This window comes from Bombus pyrosoma, linkage group LG7, assembly GCF_014825855.1.
Source record: "Bombus pyrosoma isolate SC7728 linkage group LG7, ASM1482585v1, whole genome shotgun sequence".
Lineage (NCBI taxonomy): Eukaryota > Metazoa > Arthropoda > Insecta > Hymenoptera > Apidae > Bombus > Bombus pyrosoma.
Window position 1 is genome coordinate 14,259,309 of NC_057776.1, and position 22,908 is coordinate 14,282,216.

General features: G+C 32.1%; 1 protein-coding gene across 3 annotated transcripts in view; it reads left to right on the forward strand.

The window, feature by feature from the left end:
- The window catches only part of LOC122569141 (class A basic helix-loop-helix protein 15-like), a 257,562-nt gene that overhangs the window by 28,141 nt on the left and 206,513 nt on the right, over positions 1-22,908 (forward strand). For 2 of the 3 annotated variants that reach the window (XM_043729712.1, XM_043729711.1), the window contains exon 3: positions 14,245-14,285. The exons of the other annotated variant lie outside the window; for it this stretch is intronic. The gene's annotated coding sequence lies outside the window, so the exon portion shown is untranslated. The remainder of the gene's footprint in view (positions 1-14,244; positions 14,286-22,908) is intronic. 3 annotated transcript variants of the gene reach the window in all.

The window sequence follows — 22,908 nt, forward strand, 5'->3', positions numbered from 1 at the left end:
ATCGGCGTTGCTTTGAAATAGCATTCGATGACGAACGAAATACTAGATTCAAATCTAAGAGACAGGTCGCCGTAACTGCAATAACTTGTTGCTATCCGATCCGTGGAATTGAAAGGACTAATACATCGTAGCATATATATTCAGTTCGTATCGATCGTTCTCCTCGTATCTATGCGCCGTTTAAATAACAAAAAAGTACCTAATAGCGATGATGTAATAATAAAGAATACAAGTCTTAAAAATCTTTAAAAATATAATATTTAACCAATAAAATTATTCTCTTTAGTCTTTGGTAAATTATTCTTATTACTCTAGTACTCGTTGTAGTACGCTGATAAATATTAGCGTTATAAAAAGTTATTGTAATCTAAGGAAAGCTTAGTTTATAAATATACATTAAAGAGTGGAACAGAATAGGTCATTCCAGAATTCAAAAGAATATTATATGATATATAGGATCGTACGAACGTATTTGCGTGTGTTTTCTCATGTATGAAAATATCTTCTTACATTGACAACAAAATTCGTTAGAAGAGTAACAGAAATAAAAAGGTAAGTTTCCCAGAAAATCAGTTTGAAGTGGAAAGTTTGAAATGAAAAATTATTAACCATTGACGAATTTAGCAATGAACGAATTTTGTTTCTTCTATAATGTAGGTACTAGATTTTCAATATGTCTGGTAAAAAGTTGTTTATGTGGATCGCTTATTGAAACAGTTTTTGAATCATGATATTAGGTTGTTCGAAAAGTTTCTTTCGTTTTATAAGGAAATAATAGACGCACAACGTTTTTTGTTTTATATTAGTTTATTGAATTATGCACGGACATAATAATAGAAATAGAACGAAATAGAACACACCTAATTTAATAAAATAATATAAAACAGAAATCGTTGTTCATCTATTATCATCTTATGAAACGAAAGAAACTTTTCGTACAATCTAATATTTTCTTACTAGCTACTATAATTGTTTTCGAATAATACTCCTATCCTAGAAAATAATTTGCTCTTAGCGTTTATTCCTACTGAAATCTCAGGCCTGACGACTTTTAAGATTTATCAGTCTACCCGTAAACCAACGATATATTCTTTTATCAAAAACAGAAATAGTTCGAGTTATTGTTTGATCTTACCTTGACCAATTCAAGGTTGTATGTTAAGAAACAGAAATAATTGCTTCTTATCAAATGGTTCGTAAAGACAATTGTGATAAACGATCCTAGCAAGTCTTAAATCGGCGTTGTACACGATTATCCGATACTCGGAAGTGAATAACAATACTAAATTGCCGCGTCACTAATACCTGTGTATCCTCGCGATAATGAAACTTATATTCCAATAGAAGAGAGAAAAAAAAACATATTCGAAGATACAGTCAATTATTTAACATCGTTAAAGCATTCAAGAAACATCGTGTGGTCGGCAGTTTTTCCAGAGATAGATAATGTTACAACTTAGTCATCTGATATATAATTGACAGTTTTTGAGAAACGTTTCATATTACCGAGAACGAAAGGAAGAAAATTATGCGATGTCGTTGAATAATGGATGGAATAATTCAAATTTAATATTGCAACGTTAACAAAGTTGACCGAATATGAGAAATGGATTGAGGTGAAATTTAGATGGACGAATAATTGAAATTGTTTTCGACCTTATTCAATAATCATTTGGGAATTTTGCATTGCACTTTTAAAAATCTTTTTGAATTGTTTAAGCTATAGTATTTTGTTTTTCTTTTTTAAGAATTTAAAGAAAACGAATTGGTATTTCAAAAATATTAGACAAAAATATTAGTCAAAAATATTAGATATCTAAAAATCATAAGCTAATTGAGCAGAAACACAGACTCTGTACTACGAATATCAACCGTCTTGGAGGAAAAATAAAAATTCAATCGTGAAAGAATCTTTGAATTCAATTTGTTCCATTCTTTATTAAGGTCAGACCCTATACCATTTTATGTAGTACAGTCTATTTCTGCATATCACTAAACTTTGTGTCAATTGTTATTACCAATTAACGTTAAACAGATGGAAGATTAAATTAAAAGAGATCTTTCTTCCAAGTATTATTTAACCTATACATGGTGATCCTAAGAAAAATGTATATTATTTTAGAATTAAAATATATTTAGTACAGTATAAGACGAAACGTTTCTCAAGAACTATTAATTATTTATTATATGGATTAATGGTTGAAGTTATTTAACTCTTACCATTAGCGCTAATCGACATCTTTATGGTGTCATACGTTCTCTATGCCAAAATATATAATGTTAAACGCGTTAAAGAAGAGAGAAGAACGAAAAATATTAGAAATTGAGAGAATTTGATACCAGGTATTTGATGATCATATTTCATTCAAATGAAAATATCCGAAGTCCAATTTAAGCTGATTATAACGCTACAAAGGCTATTGCAACGTATCATTTCTACTTCTGCAGCGTAGCATTCACCGTCAATTTTTCTTCTTTATTTAATCGCGTGCTCGCTGTTTATCATCCGATCAAACGTGTCACAGCAACCCTAGTCCGTGTCACGATTGTAGGAGAACCTATCGTGATCATCTGTCTTTATTAGCGCATAAATAACCGTGCGCCAAAGTTCCGAAATGAACGTAAACGGCGAGAAGGTCATTAATCGAGACACGCTGGCCAGCGAAACCGGAAAAGTGCGCTCTCTGCCGGTTCCTGGTACGATAGAGCAACCTATAATTACAGAGAAAGCGGCATATACGTACGTATATCGTTCGTGTTCAGATGCAACAAGGTCGCACATCATCGAGCCATGGTCTACGTTTCTACGATGCTTATTATTAAATTACGCAACCGTGACAGAGGTATATATATCTTTCTTTTATTATTCCCGCAACCCTTTTGATTTTCCCCGTGTGTTGTAGCTTGCTTTGAATTAATTAACGTACTCGCGGTGATGTACAAAATCATTCGAACGCTTGCACATACCTTTTATGAATATACAGCGTCTATTGTATGAAATATTTTGAAATTTTATGAATATTGTGACGAGACCCGGCTATCATGGTTCGATTGATATAATATAAAATTATATTGGCAAAAAGACAAGCTTAAAAGTGCACGTGGAAACTACAAGATATTTATTTTATTTTATTTTTAGTGCAAGTACATATGTACGTCTACATATATTTCGTAAAAATCAAAAATATATTTGTACTGTCAATTAATCATCAAATTAATAAGCTGTAGATTCAGTGGAACCATCTTTAATACTCGTTATGCGTCTAAGACGGCTATTTATGCAGTGCAATAATTTTTTATATGTTTAATATATGTTCACAATCAAATATTATATAATTTATATATACAGTATCAGATTGGTGTCAAATTCTTGCAATATAATCATAACTTATCAATATAATCAAGAACATCTGATATAACGTACACAACATACACATAAACAATATAGTCTATAATAAGTGTTTAAACATTTTCATAAACTGCTGTGTATGGAACGTTAATAATAAATGGTAAATCGTAGACAAATCAGTTACAGATTTGCAAAGATTTGCAGATATTTTCGTGCCAAGGTTTTGTGAATCCAATTAAATCTAATTCTAAAAATAACCTATTCGTTGAAGTTCAAGCTTTTTCAGAAATAATTGAATTTGAACGAATTTCAATGAAGCAGTAGCCTATTCGATTAGACTGCATAAAATGTGTACTTCATTGTTCTTGTTTTCAAATCTTTCATTTTTCTATTCTTCTTCTCATCTTTAACATGGAATTTCCTTTCTAAAATCATCGAGTTTCGGAAGAGGAGTAATTTATACAAATATAAGTAACAATGGAGATCATAATTGTCGCCAATCTTCTACTCTTTAAATAACTGAAGTATTACCTATATAGATAAAAAATATCATAATCTACAAATCCTTAGAGATTTTACGTTTATATCTTTACGATAAGAAAGCAGCCACCAGTTCAAATAACTTGCATCAGTCAAGACTACGATAACTTTCTAAATCCGACTGATCTTTTTTGGTTAAATCAACGTAACGACTGAAACCATAAATCAACATTTTGTGCAACTTGTTGGGATACGATAGGCAATCAGCCGCCAAGGGTCAACTGCGTACATTGATAAAGAACGTTGGAAAGAATGTTCGACAAAAAAATGTGCATGGAACTTGTTTTTAGTTGCTGTCGTCTAATTGATACACGTTGTTCACATTGTGACTAATCAAGCAGTAATTTGAATATCAGCACGCAACATAGATGTTTCCGTGCAACACATTTTCGCGTAGAAAATTCAAATATTTTAAGTTCTGAGAGGATTGTATAATAAACTATTAATTTCTATTTCAAAATTAGTAAAAACTTGATGTCTTTGTGCTATATACCCATCGATAGTTAATTAATAAATTTATCCGTATAACCTTTCTACACGAGAAAATTTGCGATTCAGTAATTTTATGATAAAAAATCGTTCGCTATAAGGAGGAAATATTAAGAGGTACTACTATACCTATTGCAAACGTTAACATCTAGGATAACTCATCGAACTGACGTCAGAGCTTCGGAAACGCTGATAATGAGTGACGCGTAAAAAATCTAATAAAAGTTATGAGAATAAAATTTCGTAGGAGGAAGATGTAATTTCAATCTCATCATTCTCATACGCGATGGGAATTAATTATTTTTCTCAAACTATACCACTATAACGAGTTTATATACGTGCATTTCTTTTTACATTAGAGGCAATAGAAAGATAACAAGCGTGCGTACATAATGATGTTAATTACACGTCTTCGTACGGAATAATCCTAAGGTATTTAGTAGCCTGGAATTACGACTTTCCAGTTTCACCTTCTCAAACATTTTGCTTCATAGACCCATAGAAGTAAAGGACCGCTGAGATTCACTGAACGTACGCAAATTTCATTAATCAGATTCGACATGGTATGATACTTATGTTAACAGCTTCTACAAACGGAAGTATAAAAAGTATCGATTGAAATGAATCGCGATCGGTAGTGTCATTAATTTAATTCTATCTTCTCTTATGTTCGATTCTGATGTCTGTTGCATTATTCGGCGCGTAATATTGATGATTTTATTAATGTTTCCGAGCGGGGCGGATGATTGAAATTAAGTAAGGGGTCGTGAACTGTTTGATCAACGTGCAACATTAATATGTTGATGAAAATAATTAAAGGATCATCCGTTGGAATGACTTCATCGTTTGATCGTAAAACAGCCGGTGCAAATGGCTTTATCGTTTAGGAGAGCATCCAGTGTGTTATGTAAGGTAGAAACTCTCCAGGGATTTGTATGAAATATCGTGCACCAGTTCAAATGAACTTTTGTGAGCGTACAAAGAAGCAGTAGACGTTAGATCATGCAGTAGATCATACTATAATCAATAACTCATGTACATTTTTGTCGGTTCGTTTCTTAACAAGATAAATTCGTGTTTCTACAAGTATAGAAAATTGATAAAACCAAGCAGGAAAATTAATATGCATATGTTAGGTCGTAATATATGAAGTGTTCGTTTTCTTCGATTGAAATAAATGTGCTTTTGCACTTCACCGGAATAAGGTTATTAGCCTATGTAACTTTGTCATCGAGATACGGTATTTTTGATAGTATTTCCGAAAGATATATTGGTTTTCCGAATTTTATAAAATTTTCGCAGGTTCATCACCATCTTCCTTTTCAACGTTGGTGTCGTTGGAGGAAAATTTAGGAAACAACGATATACAGTACGTTGAATAGTATTACACATTCGTTAGTAACATTCTCTTTAAAAATTACGTTATACGCGGTATATAATAATTTATTTGTCCAAATGAATATGTGTGAAAATATTATTATTTCAATATTTGTAGATTGACAATAGTAAACATCAATGATCACATTGTAGCAATTTGGTCCTTGTTCCCAAAAAACTTATTACCTTACACAGACAATCATTCAAGATAAGATAAGGTTGATCTTATTCCACCCCATTCTGTCATATCGTACGATAAGGATACATCATCGCTCATTTGAATGAAATAACCTTGACATTTCCACCCAACAACTTCTGCCTACGTAGTCACCTACACTCTATTATTCACTGTTACTCGGCAACTTCCACCCACGTGTTCGCTTAAAATCCTATTCACTTCCACCCAACAACCACCTACGTATCCACCTACGTCCTATTCACTTCCAACCTACACTGTAATATTTTCTACGAACCTTTTCAACCCCCTGAAATCAATTCCTTCCAATTTAACCTATATGTGTACTCCAGTTTTAATCTAGCTTCGACCTACACTGTACCTTTCAATCTCTTTTAACTTTATAAAATCAATATCCTCCAATTTAACATTTCAATGTGAGTGTATGTACAAATTGAGAGTGTAATCTGCGTTTTGTATTTAGAGAATACTGAAAATAGAATATGTCACGAATGATAGACAAGGCTATTGAAAAATTAGTATATTTCAAGAATATGAAACAAAAATATCGAAGAATAAAATATTTAACCCTGCTGTTCTCTTCTCGGATCTGTACGAACCGAAACTTTGAATGTTATGTTTCGATAGATTTTATTAAGATATACAGTAGGTGGTTTTTATAATTTTACCGTCTTCGTGTATTCTATATCTTTTATGAAGAGAATATACCAGAAGAAAAGTATTCCATGAAAGGAAGGTATCTGAAAAGTAGGATTTAGGAAATTGATTAGGATTAGGATTGATTTAGGAAACAAATATGCTGGATTTACAATTTATGATATTTGATCATTTATTGTACTTTATTCAAAAGTAATTCATGATTCAAAAGCTGGATTTCCAAGTCACGATCGTTAGAAGAATGGCGAAATGTTTTCTAAACCCCAACAACGATCATTTTATTCGTTGGCAAAACATTTGGAAATGTGAAAGCCGTCGTGCGAAATACGCTTCAAATAATTCGTATTTTCGAATGATAGTGACTATTTGACACTAATATGATTTTCCACATTTATAACTTTCAACCTTCGATAAATCATACGCATAAAGAAATCGGCGATTTTTTCTTTTCCCTTACAAACAATTTAAAAACACGAAGAGGGACTATTTTTTGGGACACGCTGCATTTATCACACGTACTGTGCATAAAAATATTCGTGTTATTACTTTTTTAACACTCAGGGTATTTACATTTCAACTCGACCGATTCGTTCAATTCGATCGAAATTGTCCCGAGCTGCAAGACACGTGTTTGCGAATTACGACACGACTTTCCGTACCCCAAATCGTGTCACAGTGTTCAGGTTCATTTAAAATCACCAAACGCCGAGATCCTGTTAGTGGGTTTCGGGAAATTGGGTCGGCGATCGTTTAAAAAAGGCGATCGTGGCCCGTGGACGGAAGAAAGGCAGACAGACGAGACCACGTCGCGTCCTGAAGCGGCGCTAATTTAGAAGGATCGTGCGCGCCTGTTTGTCCGAAACGGTTGCTAAATCGGTCGCCATTACGTTGTGCGCGATCGGTCCACTTAACCTCTTGCGTCCCATCGACCGATTATTACCGGCAACTAGATAATGATCAATGATCGAACCGTCTCGCTCGAGCGGCTTTTGATAAGTTCATTGCAAACCGGTCATCGCCGTATAAGGGCGAGAACCGACGCGACGATCGTGAAAGACACGGTCCGTCGATCGTCTCGCGATCTTTCAACGATCGATCGCGTTTTCAACGTCGTCCCCTTCTCTCTTCTACGACGACGTTGCACCAATGGATATAGTACGTATTCCCTTGGCCGTTGCAGACATAAATCTTCCTCGCGCCGAACGGTGAAACTCGTTAGAAACTCGAGGAACTTGCGACTGGGTTTCACTTCGATAAAAATGAACGCGTTCTCGCTAGGAAAGATTCATTTTTCGCGGTTTAAATGCCATTCGATGACGTTTGATGGAGAAAGTTTATAGATATGGAATTTTATTGTATTTTTCAAGTTGACGATCGTATGATCGTATTTTGTGAGAAAAAGTCTTTGAACACGTTGGGATAGTTTTATTGAGGATTCGATTAATGGCATTGTAAAAATAATTGATCTTGCTATAGAATAGATTTTGTATGTAAGTACGTGCAAATGTATAACTATGTTGGAAGAATAAAAAAGCTTCTTCGGTTAGTTTGTTAATTTCACGAGTTTTTATGGACAACTTTTTTCTTGTGTAATAGTAATCTCGTTATGACATTGTTAAATTTTCAAAAGTAAACAGATATTAATAAGAATAACGTATAGAATCGTTTCTAATCGAAGATCAAGAATCGTAGTAGAATAGACTTGCCAATATTTTTAAGAACGTAATAATTATATTCGATCAATCTCATATTACCAAGACTATTGATTAGTAGCATCAAATTATCGATTTTGGATAAGTTGTGTATTTAAACTTATGTGTTTTTGCTTGTCTTTCGAACTCATTAAAAATATTGATTAACATATTACATAAATATTGATCGTTACTTTACTTGCTTAATTACTCATTGACAGAACATTAGCTATTTACTATCTACCTATCTTTTCTAAATTTATGTTTGTGAACTTGACAGGTTATTTTCCCTTTTTCACTATATCATATATTATAGTACACCGTTGGCCACTAGATGGCATTGAAATTAGAAAATCAACAGAAATGATTTATCTTATCTCGTTTTTGTCTCACATTTTTCAAATGTGATTGCGATAAATTGAAAAGGTATAATGCAACCATAAATTTCGAAGTATGGTAAAGCGTTATTAATTATATTATAAAGAATATTTTCTAATTACTAAAAAAATATACAAAATAATTTATTTAAAATATATTACAATATCAATGACTGGAAAAAGTTTATTATGTAGATACACTATCATTATACATATATTTGGGTATATATTATGGCCTCAAACTGTTTTGCATACATATTTGGTAGGCAATTATGAAAAATAAAGATCTTGCAGACTTTTTTTCACATACACACAATATATTGGCCGTCATTATTAACCAAAAGAAGAATGTAAAACGATACGATCGATACTAATTAACATGTTATCTTGAATCAACATATTAGTTGAGCGTCAGTTTGATTTAAAAAGTATTCGAGCTTGTTATTGCGTTGATATTATTATGAAGAAATAACCGAAATTTTATAGTTCGCGATTACATTCAACTTCGATATTTCGTTTCGAAATTACATTTTTTTATGTTTACAAATCGCAATACGATAATTATACATTATTTACTCATTATTGTAGTTAAATAATGCCAAGAATGATATTTCCGACATTAATAATAATTGGTTTTTAATTAACATTTAGATTGGAAGAGGATAAAGAAATATTGAGTGTAAAATGTGAAACATTTTTATAGATCATTAAATAACATTGAACGTTAAAAATTATACTTAGAAAGTAGATAAAATATCATTTTGACTAGGTTATTAATGATACATCCAATCGTATTATTTTTAAATTCATGCGGTAAACATAGTTGTCTGTACATGTACGTTATCAGTTAATTTTAAATAATTGATAGCGATTTATTAATAACGTTATCAATGTTATACTTGCACGAATTGATAAAAAGACATCGAACGTGAGACAGTTAACATTATCATCTGAAATATTGCTATCGATTGTACTAACAAATGTGTCGCATACATGTAGAACAGGTTCAGTAGAAAAATTGCTACGACAGTCTAGGCTTATCTAATTGTTTCAAAAGGTCACCTTGATTTTTTTGTAATGTCACTCCATAGTTCTACTTTGACAAAGTGACAATACAAACTGAATAAATAATCATGTAAACAGATGTGTTATCTTGATTGACACCGTTCTCATGCTTGTTTCCTAAAACTCAGAAACATTACCAGAGGTCATAAAAGAAAGTAGAAACAAGGATTCTAACAATTTATATATTATATACCTGTAGTATGATATAAATGTATAAAAATAAAACGCCCTTATACATAAATAAGAATAATAAATTTACGTAGAAAATGCTATTTATTACCTAATTTTGATAGAATAAACTTTTCATTCTACGACGATCTTGTTCGATATTTACTGTTTACTCTCAAATTTAACTTTCAGTATATATTTCATTGTAACAAATAGGCTGCGAATACTTGTGCAAAAATATATAAAATATCGAAATTAAAGTGCTGTATTGAAAATTTTATTTAGATTTCATTTCTTGTATTATTTAAAAATAAAAATTGTGTTTACTCATAAAAATATGAAATACACATCATATACGGCAACATAACAATTCTAGTACAAAATAAATTCTTCGATCGAAATAACATTTTGGATAGAACAACATTATCAGCGACAAAGTTTGTTAATTGAACTGATTGAAGGTTAAGACAACGTCACTAAGACAATCAGGGCAGTATTAACATCATCGTTTCTTTATTCCACGAGGAAGTGGGAAAAATAATCTCCAAGTGTTTTAAAGATTATCTTCAAAATGAACAAAAAAGAATCAACCTTCGACGATGTAACCGCGTTACTTGTTCAGTTCACAAGGCCACTGTACCTTTTTCCATACCATTGATAGGAAGCAAGAAAAATCGAGACTCATCGATCGACATACGCAAGAAACGACCTTGCTCATTGTGCACTTGTTAATACACAACAGCTGTGTACTCATCCTGTGTTTGATCACATGAAAACAAGTACAATCTTTCAAAGTTTTATTGGATTCTCCTTGCTCGAATCTGAATAGTAAATATAAAGACATCTTTGTTCCTAAAAATGACGTAGACTGTATCGTGAGTCAATGCTGTACAACGATGGACATTTAGATTTGTTAGTCCGCATCTAGGAAAGAGAGAGAGATAAATAGTCACTGTTATCACAGAATAAAGCTGACGCTAATTAGCCATGTGTATTATCAAGGAAATTAATTTGTATTATATTTCGAAGACTTTATTATGAATCTATTTTAATAAACACTACGTTCACAATTAACAAGTTTCCTTATTAACAGGACGACTATACTGACAGAATAACGTTTTATGTTAAAATATTAAAGTTCAACTGTATAACTATATAAAGAGAAATTTCCTTCGAAAACTAGGCTTCGATCATAAATATTCAGTGTGTGTTTTAATAATAATTTCTCTTACATAAAAATTTCAATATGAAATCTTTGAATAAAAGCCATGCTTTTTCAAATACAGGGATTAACCTTTTATATTAAATTATAAATTACGAAATGGAGACGTTAGTTAAGAATTTTCATATTAATTAAAAATTAGAATATTGTAAATACAAGTTAGATACTTATTTAATTATGTTTACTGTATCCATGATACCATCACATTTCTGTCATTCTTTTTTTTCTAATACGATGAAATCAAGCGACTACTAAGTTTGGAAACACTTTACTGCAAGCTGTAAACGTTTCAGAAAACAATATCAAGCGACTATTATTTGATTATCAAGGCAGAAGGTCGATATCTTATACCAATGTTGGTTGAAGTGGTCTTGGTATTGGTATGAAGGCCACCTTCGTAATTCCTTGATCAAACAATGGTATATCTTTTTCATCGAGTATCAATAGTATTTTATAGCGAAATTTACGAGCAGCAAGTTGGCCTGCCGATTCACTGGACACGTGCCAATCTCCATTCGGTTACAACATAAAATCATTTTATCGGATTACTAAGCATATTGCACACGTATGCCAAAAACATTTATAATAACACTGTTACCTTGTAAATGAAAAAAAAGGGTAACAAAAAATTATTCATTCCATTTTTGAATCGGGATAATTTTTTTTTTCATTATGAAAAAGATAACAGAGGCAACAAGTTATAATTATTTAGAAAGTAGGTAAGACATACTCTCCTGAATATGCTGAAATTTTGTCATTATAAGTTACGTATAGACAATGTTAGAAAGATGTATAATAAAAATGTCAGAATCTTATTATTAACTAACGCGAATAAAAAGAATAATTGCTGTGAAAGATGTTGAAACCATAAATTTAACATTTGCGGCTCACAAACATCATCCTCTATTTCGCTTAAGATAATTTTGTAAACTATAAATGGATAAAAATAATTTAAAATAAATTGTTCTTAAACATCAAAAAATATTATTAACATTAGTTTTATATATATATATATATGTTATTAACATCTATATATATGTGTGTAACTAATATTAATTAAATTGCAATTAAGAATTAACAAAAATGTACTTATCACACTTTTCATATATTGTCTTGAAATGCAACTCGTATTTTTTACATTTCAATTATAATCACGAATACGATTAAACGTTAGAAGGCAAAGGGTTATGAAACGATCGCGCATATCGGTTTCCGTCCCCAAGTTGAACATCTCAATCCGGTGGAGTCGAGTGGGTACGGGTCGTTAAGCTTTCGTATCGAATTCAACATTCGTTGGCCGTTATCCGATAATGATTAATTAAAACGTCCGATCGCCGACGGTGTTGAATTTCCGGAGTTTCCTTGGCTGCTGCCGCTGTATCGTACCGTAGCGCGGGAACGTTCAAGGACGAGCCAGGTGAAAGCGTTTTGCGTTTTTCCTTCTACACCGTCGCACATTGCGGCGTGCAGTGGACAGAAATCGAAATAGTCATTGTTCGATTTTGATCTTATTATTCGATGATATCATCAGTTTGCAAGCAAGTTATATAAACGTAAACAATAATTTCCCCGAAAATTGTTAAATAAAAATCGTCTGTACGTCAAAATCTAATAACTTGAAAATTATTTCATTCAATCATTATACGTCGTTGTCCTTTAATTCTTGTTAAATAGTGTTTGTTACACCTTAAATATGCAGAATCTGTGCAAAGATACGTATAATTTTAATTTAAAATCGAAAAATTTCTTTCTTTCTTCAACAAGTAATTTAACAATGACGGTTCTACTACTATCCTGTCATTTTGATCGTCCTGTGTCAAGAAAGTATCGTGCTACATTGCTGAAACTTCTTTCTGCTACAGATTGCTATACTGGATGTTCTTTATTTCTTCCTTTCCTCTTTCTTTTTTATCAAATCTATTCGTAATCGCAATTTAATGGACAAATGGATCTCTGACTATACTTGTTCCAAGAAAAATTTAAAGACTACAAAAATTCTCCGTTCTTTGCTAGATGTCAGCACAATATGTGAAGAAATAGAAGGAAGGATAAAAGATTTCCGCATAGCACTTACGAATAAATGACAAGATTGTTTCCGGAAACGGCACTATATTTACTTAAACGTCACCGTGTGTGATTGGACAAAGAAATAAATATTCATGATATTTAAACTGAGTCAGGGAGTGAGGAAAACACTAAGAAAGACTTGATGAATAGTCTCTTACGTCTGATACCCTGTTATCAAGTTTCAGGAAAATTGTACTTTATATGCATTTTTTGTATCTTTATCTCGAATCCTCATTCAAATGCCGCACTGTAAAACGTAAGAACATGAAAACGTGCCTGCAAACGCGCGAACGTGACCTGTAAACGTGCGAACGTTGCCTGCGAACGTACGAACGTGATCTGCGAACGTGGCCCGCGAATTTTGATTTTTCTCCCGTATCCTGAATTGTCACATTGTGCTCCGCGGCGAAATCCTTCTCGTACAGATTACATGCTCGCTGCGCATAAAATCACCGTTCATCGATAAACTCAAATAGCAAAAAAAAAAAAAAAAAAAGAGAGAAACTGTTGGAGAAACGACAGCCGCCCAATATTCGTTTATTAATACACTATGGAAGTTTATGCATATTCATGTTCTTACGAAGGCAACTAAACAAATAAAAGCAACACGCAGATTTTCCTCATCCACCGAATATTATAACGAGTACTAGACTGTGAATATTTTATACGTTTCTGTTTATTTGCATTTCTATATTTAAAAATTTTTCATAAATATACGTGTATATCCGCAGTTTGTTAGAAAGAACAGGAGATAGGTTTATGAAGAAAATTATAATCGAATTGAACATGAATAACTGATTATGTGGGAGAAATATTTATTTACGTTACGTTAAAGCAATTAATTACCAATTTAGTGGATATAATACATTTTTCTATTTAGAAATTCCCTGTTTCTTCCTTTTATGTGAATTATACAATATTTGTATAATAATAATATTTATCTAATAAATCTTAATATTTATTAACTATATTATTCTATGATATATAAATATATATGTATACATTAAATAACCGATACTTATACAAATTGTCACTATTTGTTGTAGGAAGTAGGAGCTAGTGTGACAGACGCTGATAATCCCGTTTAGTGAGTGAAAATATTTAACATTCTTTGACGTAATCGATGCTTCATGTTCCCTTCTGTGAACAAGTACGTCTTACGTAAAGTTGTGCTCGATATTTGCTTGTTGCTGCTAATTTGCATCTCATTTATTCGACTATGTTCGATAATTTTCCCTTCTACAAGCATTAAAACGTAAAATTTAAACATATGCTTACGCGCGCACATTCTGTTTCACAATGTTTGCCAGACGCGTTCACGTGAATGTAAAAAGACAGAAGACTATTAGGTGTACAATGTCGTAAGTTTTTGCATATTAATTGTATTGATGTTTAACACTCTAACGCTTGTCTGATAAACTCGTAAATTTTATGCCACATGTCGTTTGTCGCGTGAGATAATAGCTGACATTGAATTGGAAACAAACGAGTGAGTTGTAGTGTAAACTGAAAAATGTGGTTGAAGTTCGACTTTTGGTTCCAGTTTAACCGAATTTGTATCCGGGTTATAAATTCGTGAACGTTCACTAATTTCATTTGCACGCATTGGGAAGGTAATTATTTCAATAATTAAGCATTTTAATGGGCTAAATGTGAATTAACGACGAGAATAATGATTTTTAAAAATGGGTTATGTAATTTGGAAATTTTGAATAATTTTTTTTTTACGAAATTGATTCACAAATAGAAAGAAATAGTTGAATTATAACACATTCGTTTCATTTCATTTCATTTCAATTAAATTGCCTTAACTATGTAAATATATTACTTTTGCACCTCTTACGTATACTAAATTATTTTCTTATACAATATCTGTGAGCGCATGTAGTACGTAGTATAGTCCAAGTGTCCTAATTCCACAGTGTTAAAGTGAAATTTCAACTACGTTTCGTAAGTGTTTATATTTTCATATATTAATCAAAAACTGAATTCGAAATCCGAGTCAAACAATAAATTACGTTTCGTCGTTGATTCATTCGATGAATGTATCATTTCGCAGTATACTCGATCTACGCTAATAAATCAAACTTTCGAATTAAATATTTCTCATAGAATTTTTAATATACATTTCATCATAAATATTATCTTTTCCGTCATACTGTTCTAATTTCAATAAAAATTCATGAATACTAAATATTATGAGTATCGCGTACAGCCTCTTCATTTACAACACCGTATCGTGACAGTTTATTCGAAACAATTGTTGAATTCTCTCGATTAATATTCACAGCTATTATCTGCCCGAGGAATATTAAAATGGAGCCATTTATCTCATAAAATGATCGATGTTTTGTGTAACGTTAGCTGCCTAATTCTTGATATCTTCAAATTTTCTCCAGTTCCAATGAAAATTCAAAATGTTTCGTAATATACGTAACAATTTCGTAAGGGTGTCTGCAACTGTTCTAATACTTTCCCGAGCTTGTGTACATCATGATCACGAGTCAATTCGCGACCGATAATCACGCGGTCGCTGTTTGCGAGATCTCACGAACGTGTACACGTAAGCCAGAATGAAAATAAATGGCGTGCAACGGTACGAGTAATCGTAAGTTGGTCGAATTACTCGCGAAATCATCTCGATTGACTTATTCGCCCCGCGAAGGCAAAGTCACGAATCGATTGTAAACATCGGTTAAGCGTCGTTAAACGACGTTACCACAAGCCTTCGATCGATGATCGTTTACCAACTGCACGCCGAAAAGTCGCCGTTAATTCGAGACAATTTCACGGAGGGATAGGTCCATTTGATCGCCTCTTGAAGCTGTGTATTGCCTCAGGATCGACTCGAAGGACCGGAATCCGGAATCGATTATCCGCGGAGCCTGCAGCCGCACTTGTGCAATGAGATATCGCGCACGTGTCTGTGAAAGTCGCGTTGCTGATAGACGTGAAATAGTGGTGCACGGTTTATGGAAAAAATTCGAAACGAAAGTGCCGACTTGTTGAATACGAAATGAGGGAACGCATGGATGGAAACGAAAGTTGGGGTGGTGAAAGAATGGACTCGGGGAGATCTCGCGTGAAAAAGTGAGAGATAGAATTATTAGTTTTTGGAATTATATTAGATTTGTAGTAGACTAATATTTTAGAATTATCAATTGCGGGTTGATTGAATCGCTTGTCGGTTAATGTTGAGGTATGATTCAGATGTATGAATTTTAAGTATTTAATTTTGAGTATGAATATTAAACAGCTGGGGTAATTTTGTTTTTGAGTGAAATAAAAAAATATTCGAATAACATGAATATTGCGAATATCCGAATTATCTGAACGTGAATTTGAACGAAACGAAGCAGTGGGAAGAATCAGTGAACTGTTAAACGAACCATCTCCTGGTGGATCCAAATAGATGCAGTTTTAGAAACTATCATCGTTAACAAGTTTTCTCGTATAATAGCAACAAATTTAGCAATGAAACAAGTGAAGCTCTATAAATGAATTTCACAAGTTATAAGTTAGTTGGTTATCCTATTCGGTGTAAAATTATGAAATTATAAAAAAGGAGTCTGCAATCTATAACTTGTAACTTACCGATTCACTAATGTCCTTAATCGATAAACTAAAAATACATCGACACAAACATATCGAAAAATTAAAAAATAATGTGCAAGAGTATCCAGGGTCTCTGACTCAACACTTCAACATTGTTCACTAACGTTCGAGAAACACGATCATACCGGAAGAGGAAGAGGAAAGATATTTTCCTAGAATCAATTTAGACCACAACAAAGTAGCGAAATAACGCAAGCAATGGTTAAAGAACAGAGCGGTGACTCGAACGACAAAGTTAATAGCGAGAATGGTGCGATCGCATGTTGTCGTTCAATCGAACGACCGGCAGCGTGTCTCGGTTTCTCGTTGTCTTGTGGGACAGTCCCGTAAATCGAAATCTAGTGACGTTCTAGATCGGTAATTACAGCGTCCAGAGCAAATAGAAGTCGCTTATCTGCCGCGTTCCGCGTATCGCACAGATTATCGCCGCGATCCCACGATCACTTCAAGAGCAGATTAGTCGTACGGTTTTGTCTTTTAATTGCAGAGAACGCGACTCTCTCAATTCATGTCGACGCATCTGTTTTCACGAACATGTGTACGGTATACAGAGTGATCTATTTTAATGCCAGTGGATATAATATAATCTTTTAACCTGATTGTTTATCTGTATTGTTTTGTCAGTGTAGAATATGAACATGTGTGATGAAAATTGTTTTTTAGTAAATAAAAACTAAAATGGGTACTCAATTGATCGAGTAGCGACCTTTTTTCGTTATAACTACACTACGGATTTGTATGTGTGTATAGTTTATAAAGTTCTGTATAGTTATCTGCACGTAATGCACACGATATCTATATAAAGATATATAAAACATCCAGAGTGAAATAATTATTATAATATTTAGTAAGTGGAATCGATCTCTGATTAGGTTTCATTTTGCTGTTTTTATTAACAAAAATATGAATCCGTAATCTAATTATAACCAAATAATCAATGCATATAAAACAGAATATTTTCATTAAAAAAAACACACATTAAGAATAGGTATTTAAAAAGAGAATTGAGTTGTTACAATATGAGGAGGCTACACCACTTTCCAGTAGTTCAAGTAAACCAACAGAAACCAAGTTAAACTCAATTAAAATCAAATTGCTTTTACGAACGTGCTAAAAATTCATAGTCCACTAATATTCGTAGTAGTAAACTTTTGCACTTTTCAATGTGAAACCTATAACTTACTTTCTTTTCTAATAAGTACAGTTTACACATTGGAGTTATCTCCTTATGGCTGCAAACCCTTTAATTGCAATTGAATATTTAATTGTCTTAATATAACCGTAGTGTCCACCAAAAAATATTTTGTAATTCCTTTGGATTAAGAATTCGCGATTTTGAGTATCCTTTGCACTAATTATAGTTTAATTTTTTCAAAATTCTCGATATCAAGTTGTTTCTAAATAAAAGCTTTCCTATATTTAGAAGAAAGAAGATAGATATTTATTTCTTCTTGCCATTAAATTATCAGAAATGATATGAAGAATACGCTTTGATCAATCTTTAACTTATATCAAGGAGATGTATATTATAGTTTAAAAGTTTGTGGTTATTTTTAATATTTATGATTTACGAGAAAAATAAAAATAAGGTAACTTATTAATTTTTATCGAAGAGATTAATTTATACACTTAAACCAAGCAGATCACAAGTATATTTATTATAGTCCTGACTTTTATATTGTATGCTACATCTTGGCCCCTGGACATATATGTATATGTATATGTAGATACCATCAATGGACAACATAATTTAGCTAAAAAAAATGCATCGTCAAAGTGACGTTAGAAGATTACAAATTCACGGTAATATTCAATTAAGTTTGATTTGCACAAAATGTACATTTTTGTCATTAAATCATAAAATAAAATTATATTGGCCTACGTAGGCTAATGAAGATTGATACAATATTGAGAAAACGTCACGCCAAACATTCTCGTATTATGCAGTAGACAATTCTAATTATCCTTGTCATTTATAATTCTTGGTATATTTATTATACAACTTTGGCAACGCTTATATAATTTCCCTTCAATTTCTAAAATTACACTGTTGAACATAAAAAAACAAAAAAAACATAGAGAACACGGAATATTCTTACCTCATGGAATGAGGCACAAGAAGCATGTTTAATGTTTCATAACTTCTTCAATCATCAACTTTTTATCAATGTCGATCTTAAAGAACTATATTTCATGCTGAGCGATGAGTATACTTTTTAACGTTACGGAAATAGATATCGTAAAAAATGAATTTTCAATGAATATTTATCATTTTTATCTTTCCGAAAATGATACATTTTGATGTTTCAAAAATACGTTGTTTTTTAAACTATTCAAAACTAATATCTCTAGAAAAGGAATATTAACTTCTGAAGCCTACAATTGATTTCAGAAAACTCGAATTTTTCCAGTTTACAAAAATATTTATTATGTAGCATTCGAAATACATATTTTGCAGACTAGATAAAAATAACAAATAATTGTTGAAAACACTATTTTTATTTCAATCATATTATTTATCTTACTGAATACGCATGCTTAGTAGAGCTAAGATACGAATATAATTTTTTTAGTCAGATGACAGTAGTAAATCGTTCTTAACGATTTATGTATTATAATAAAAATTATAGATAGTTCATTGAGAAATACAAGGTAATTAATTTTACATACTTGCACATAAAATAAGATACTTGCTGCAAAATTTTTCCAGTACATATAAATGTTTAACCTTCGTATACCGGAAATAATTTTCCATATATTTTTACGTAATTAGATAATTTTCTGAAACACACGAAACATTGCTTCAAAAAACGTAGTCGAAGATCTCAAAGAATTTATTAACATAGCAGCATTAAAATGACAATAAAAAAATATATAAAGTGTATATTTCCTCCCCAAAAAATTATGTTAATATCGAAATGTTTGAGCGAATAACAATTAAAAGATCCCATTAAGTTTAATTAGCAATCAGACGACTTCCGTACAGAAAAATTGTTGCATTTTCATTTTTCCTATTGAGATGCTTTTACCTAAAAAATTTTCGTTCGAAAATAAGTTCTAGCTATGAATATAATTTATCTGGAAACGAAATTTATTATGCAACAATGTAGTTTCACAAGATCAAATCGATCAGCTGATCAAATCAACAGTTTCTCTATCTGAAGCGTGTTAGATGTTTTAACCAACCAAGCATCTTAAATGATAGCCATAAAGGACCACCCTGTATACGCAGAATCCATTTCGAAACTCGAGCCAATAACGAGACTTTTTGCTACGTTAGACATGAGAGATCAGCTCGTCGTCTGACCGAACATCGATCGTTACGAAATTACATTAATCAGAGTCGTTTCGCGTTGCCGGTCGTTAATTGCTCGGAAGAGTCCATCGTATAGAGCGTGCGAATCCGAAGCTCGATGCGAAACCTTTCATTAGGAATTACTTTCTTGTCCTTCGTACCCTGAATTATCTCGATAGATCGATACGAATTTTCTCACCGTAACTCGCGAACGTCAACGAGCATTCTAGAGCCAATTATGTCGAGATCTGCTCGTGTCTAATAAAAATACCTAACATCCACACACCACTTTTTTTTTTTCTTTAAACGCAATTTATGTTTGTGTAGAGTCAAATTAGACGTATAAATACAAATAAGAGAATTTTATTTATTTCAAATTTCACTTATTCCATTCAGTATTTTATATTACCCAGATTATTTAATGTCCTCTATGATTTTGAGTTACTTATTTTATGAAACCAATAAATTACCTTCGATTTTGATTAATTTGCCAGTATTTGGTATTTTAATCCGTAAATTGAAAAGAGAAAGCTAGTAATTCGTTATTCTGCCGCTAAATTTAAAACATACGATATATACTCATAGAAGAAAATGTTATGAAATATAACAAGCTCGTATATTAAACACTCAGAGGTATTTTAAATATTGAAAAGAAATTATTATTCATTAAGGATGATTCATGAATGTAAAGGAAGCATTAATACAGCAAAACATTGATTAAAAAAAAGAGTTACATAAATCAAAGAAGTGCCAACTATTATTTATTTATATATCGTAACAATATTTCGAGATATAAAATGAATACATCGTTATCATAGCATGAATCAGCAAAGTATAAGATCTTCTGAAGCAAAAAACCTAAACGATACAAAATATACGTAAGAAACCTTCAAGAAAATACATCGTGTTCCCCGATGTTAAGGATTCCTTAAATTTATGGTAACACACGCTTTAGCGGTGTCGATGACTTTCGTCGTTACAGCAGACACGGCGAAGTCATACATTGTGGTTCACCATAAATGATTGCTCGTCATTAGCGATCGTGTTCCCGACCATCCAACATTATCGCGCCACGCACCAAACAAAAACGAGGCACTATTCGTTTCTCTGTGATTCCCGTTCTCGATGTTTTTACTCCATTAAACGTGAAATCTCTCCAACCGTGTAAATTAATGAGTTCCTTGCCGGTGAATTACTCATAAGATACCATGTACATGGAAGATTTCTCATGGAGAGGATTACAAGCATATATTTGTAAATTTTGTGGAATATTAATCCCTTTAACGAAATGTAGTAGACTGACGGATTAAAGAATGTTTAAGAGGTAAACGGTGTGAAAGAGGATTGCAATTTTACGATATGATCGTGATAGTTGAAAGTACGAAGGTTCATAAAATTATATTTTAGGGTAGATCATCTGCATAAGTACTTATCAGTCTTTTATTCTTTTTTATCCGACATTATGTTACTTCATTTGTGAAATTTTTGCTTATACGGAGAGTTATAAAAAGATGGAGCAGTTTTTAAAATTTCTAACATGAAAATATTTTAGGTGTTAGATGTTGATATAATTACTGTATCAAGAGTCATTGAATTTTGCCGTCGAAGCAAATTTTTTGATCATTTTTAACATAAAATGGTTAAAAATTTATTTTTATTATATAATAAATATAATAAATATAGAGAAATATTTCACATAGAAATATAGAGGAATTTATGAATTATGTGAACGGTAAAATTTATATATCCAAACCCTGAAACTCTACACAAATATCGTGAATTTTCAGCATTAATAAATTTTTTTAACGAGCATAGTCATCATTAAAAATTATATTCATACGTTATAAATTAAATGTATGAATATTTTGTCCGCACTTGTAATTCACATGGTAAATCTATATTTTACAAGCATAAAAATAATTTCCCGAACGGCGAAACAAAAGCTAATTGTTATTTACAATGACTGATATATTAAAAATTACAGTTAACAATGTATCGTGATTGTATGTAATTTGTTTGATAATTTACACAGAATGCGCAGTTGTATTGAAAAATAATCTCTATACGAAGGTTCCAATTGCCTCAATAAAAAAGAAAGTTTGTATTGCACAGAAATGCATGATATTTAAGAAACGCGTTCGTATCTTCTATCTCGATTTGAAATATATCCCTTTCTCTATCTTCTATCTCTTTCGGTAACGTCGGGCAAAGTGTTAAGAAAATATGTAGCATCGTAAAGATGAAAGATAAAATTCAACTGACGCGGATTGAAAGTCGAACGAAACAAATTTACTATGCGAGTTTACGAACGAGCGAATCGTACCTACCAGTACGATCTTTATCGTCCATTGCCGTAAATGTTAGGAGGATGTGCAGAGAGGATTCGGGGAAAAAAAATATACGTAAACACGCGGAGAAAGTTGGAACGGGAAAATGTTCCGCTCAATTATCCTTTAAACGGCACGTTTAGTAGTTAATCTGATTCTTTTTTGTTCCCTCGTTCGAAACTTTCAGCCTCGAGGAAAATGATCGTCGTATAGCGATAATAATGGGATAATAATATGTACATATACACATATGTATATATGTATATACATATTTCGTTGTCGGTACGAAGACTTCAATTCCATGGGAACTGACAGGCACCCGAGTTTCCAGGTGTTAGATCTCTGGTTTCACTTGATTTATAAACGCGATTGTGGCATTAATATTTATACGAGCAGGCATTGTTGTTATCATTAATGCAACATTGGATCACAACAGAATCTTGAGAAGAACAGAGATTCTCTCACGCTCAAGT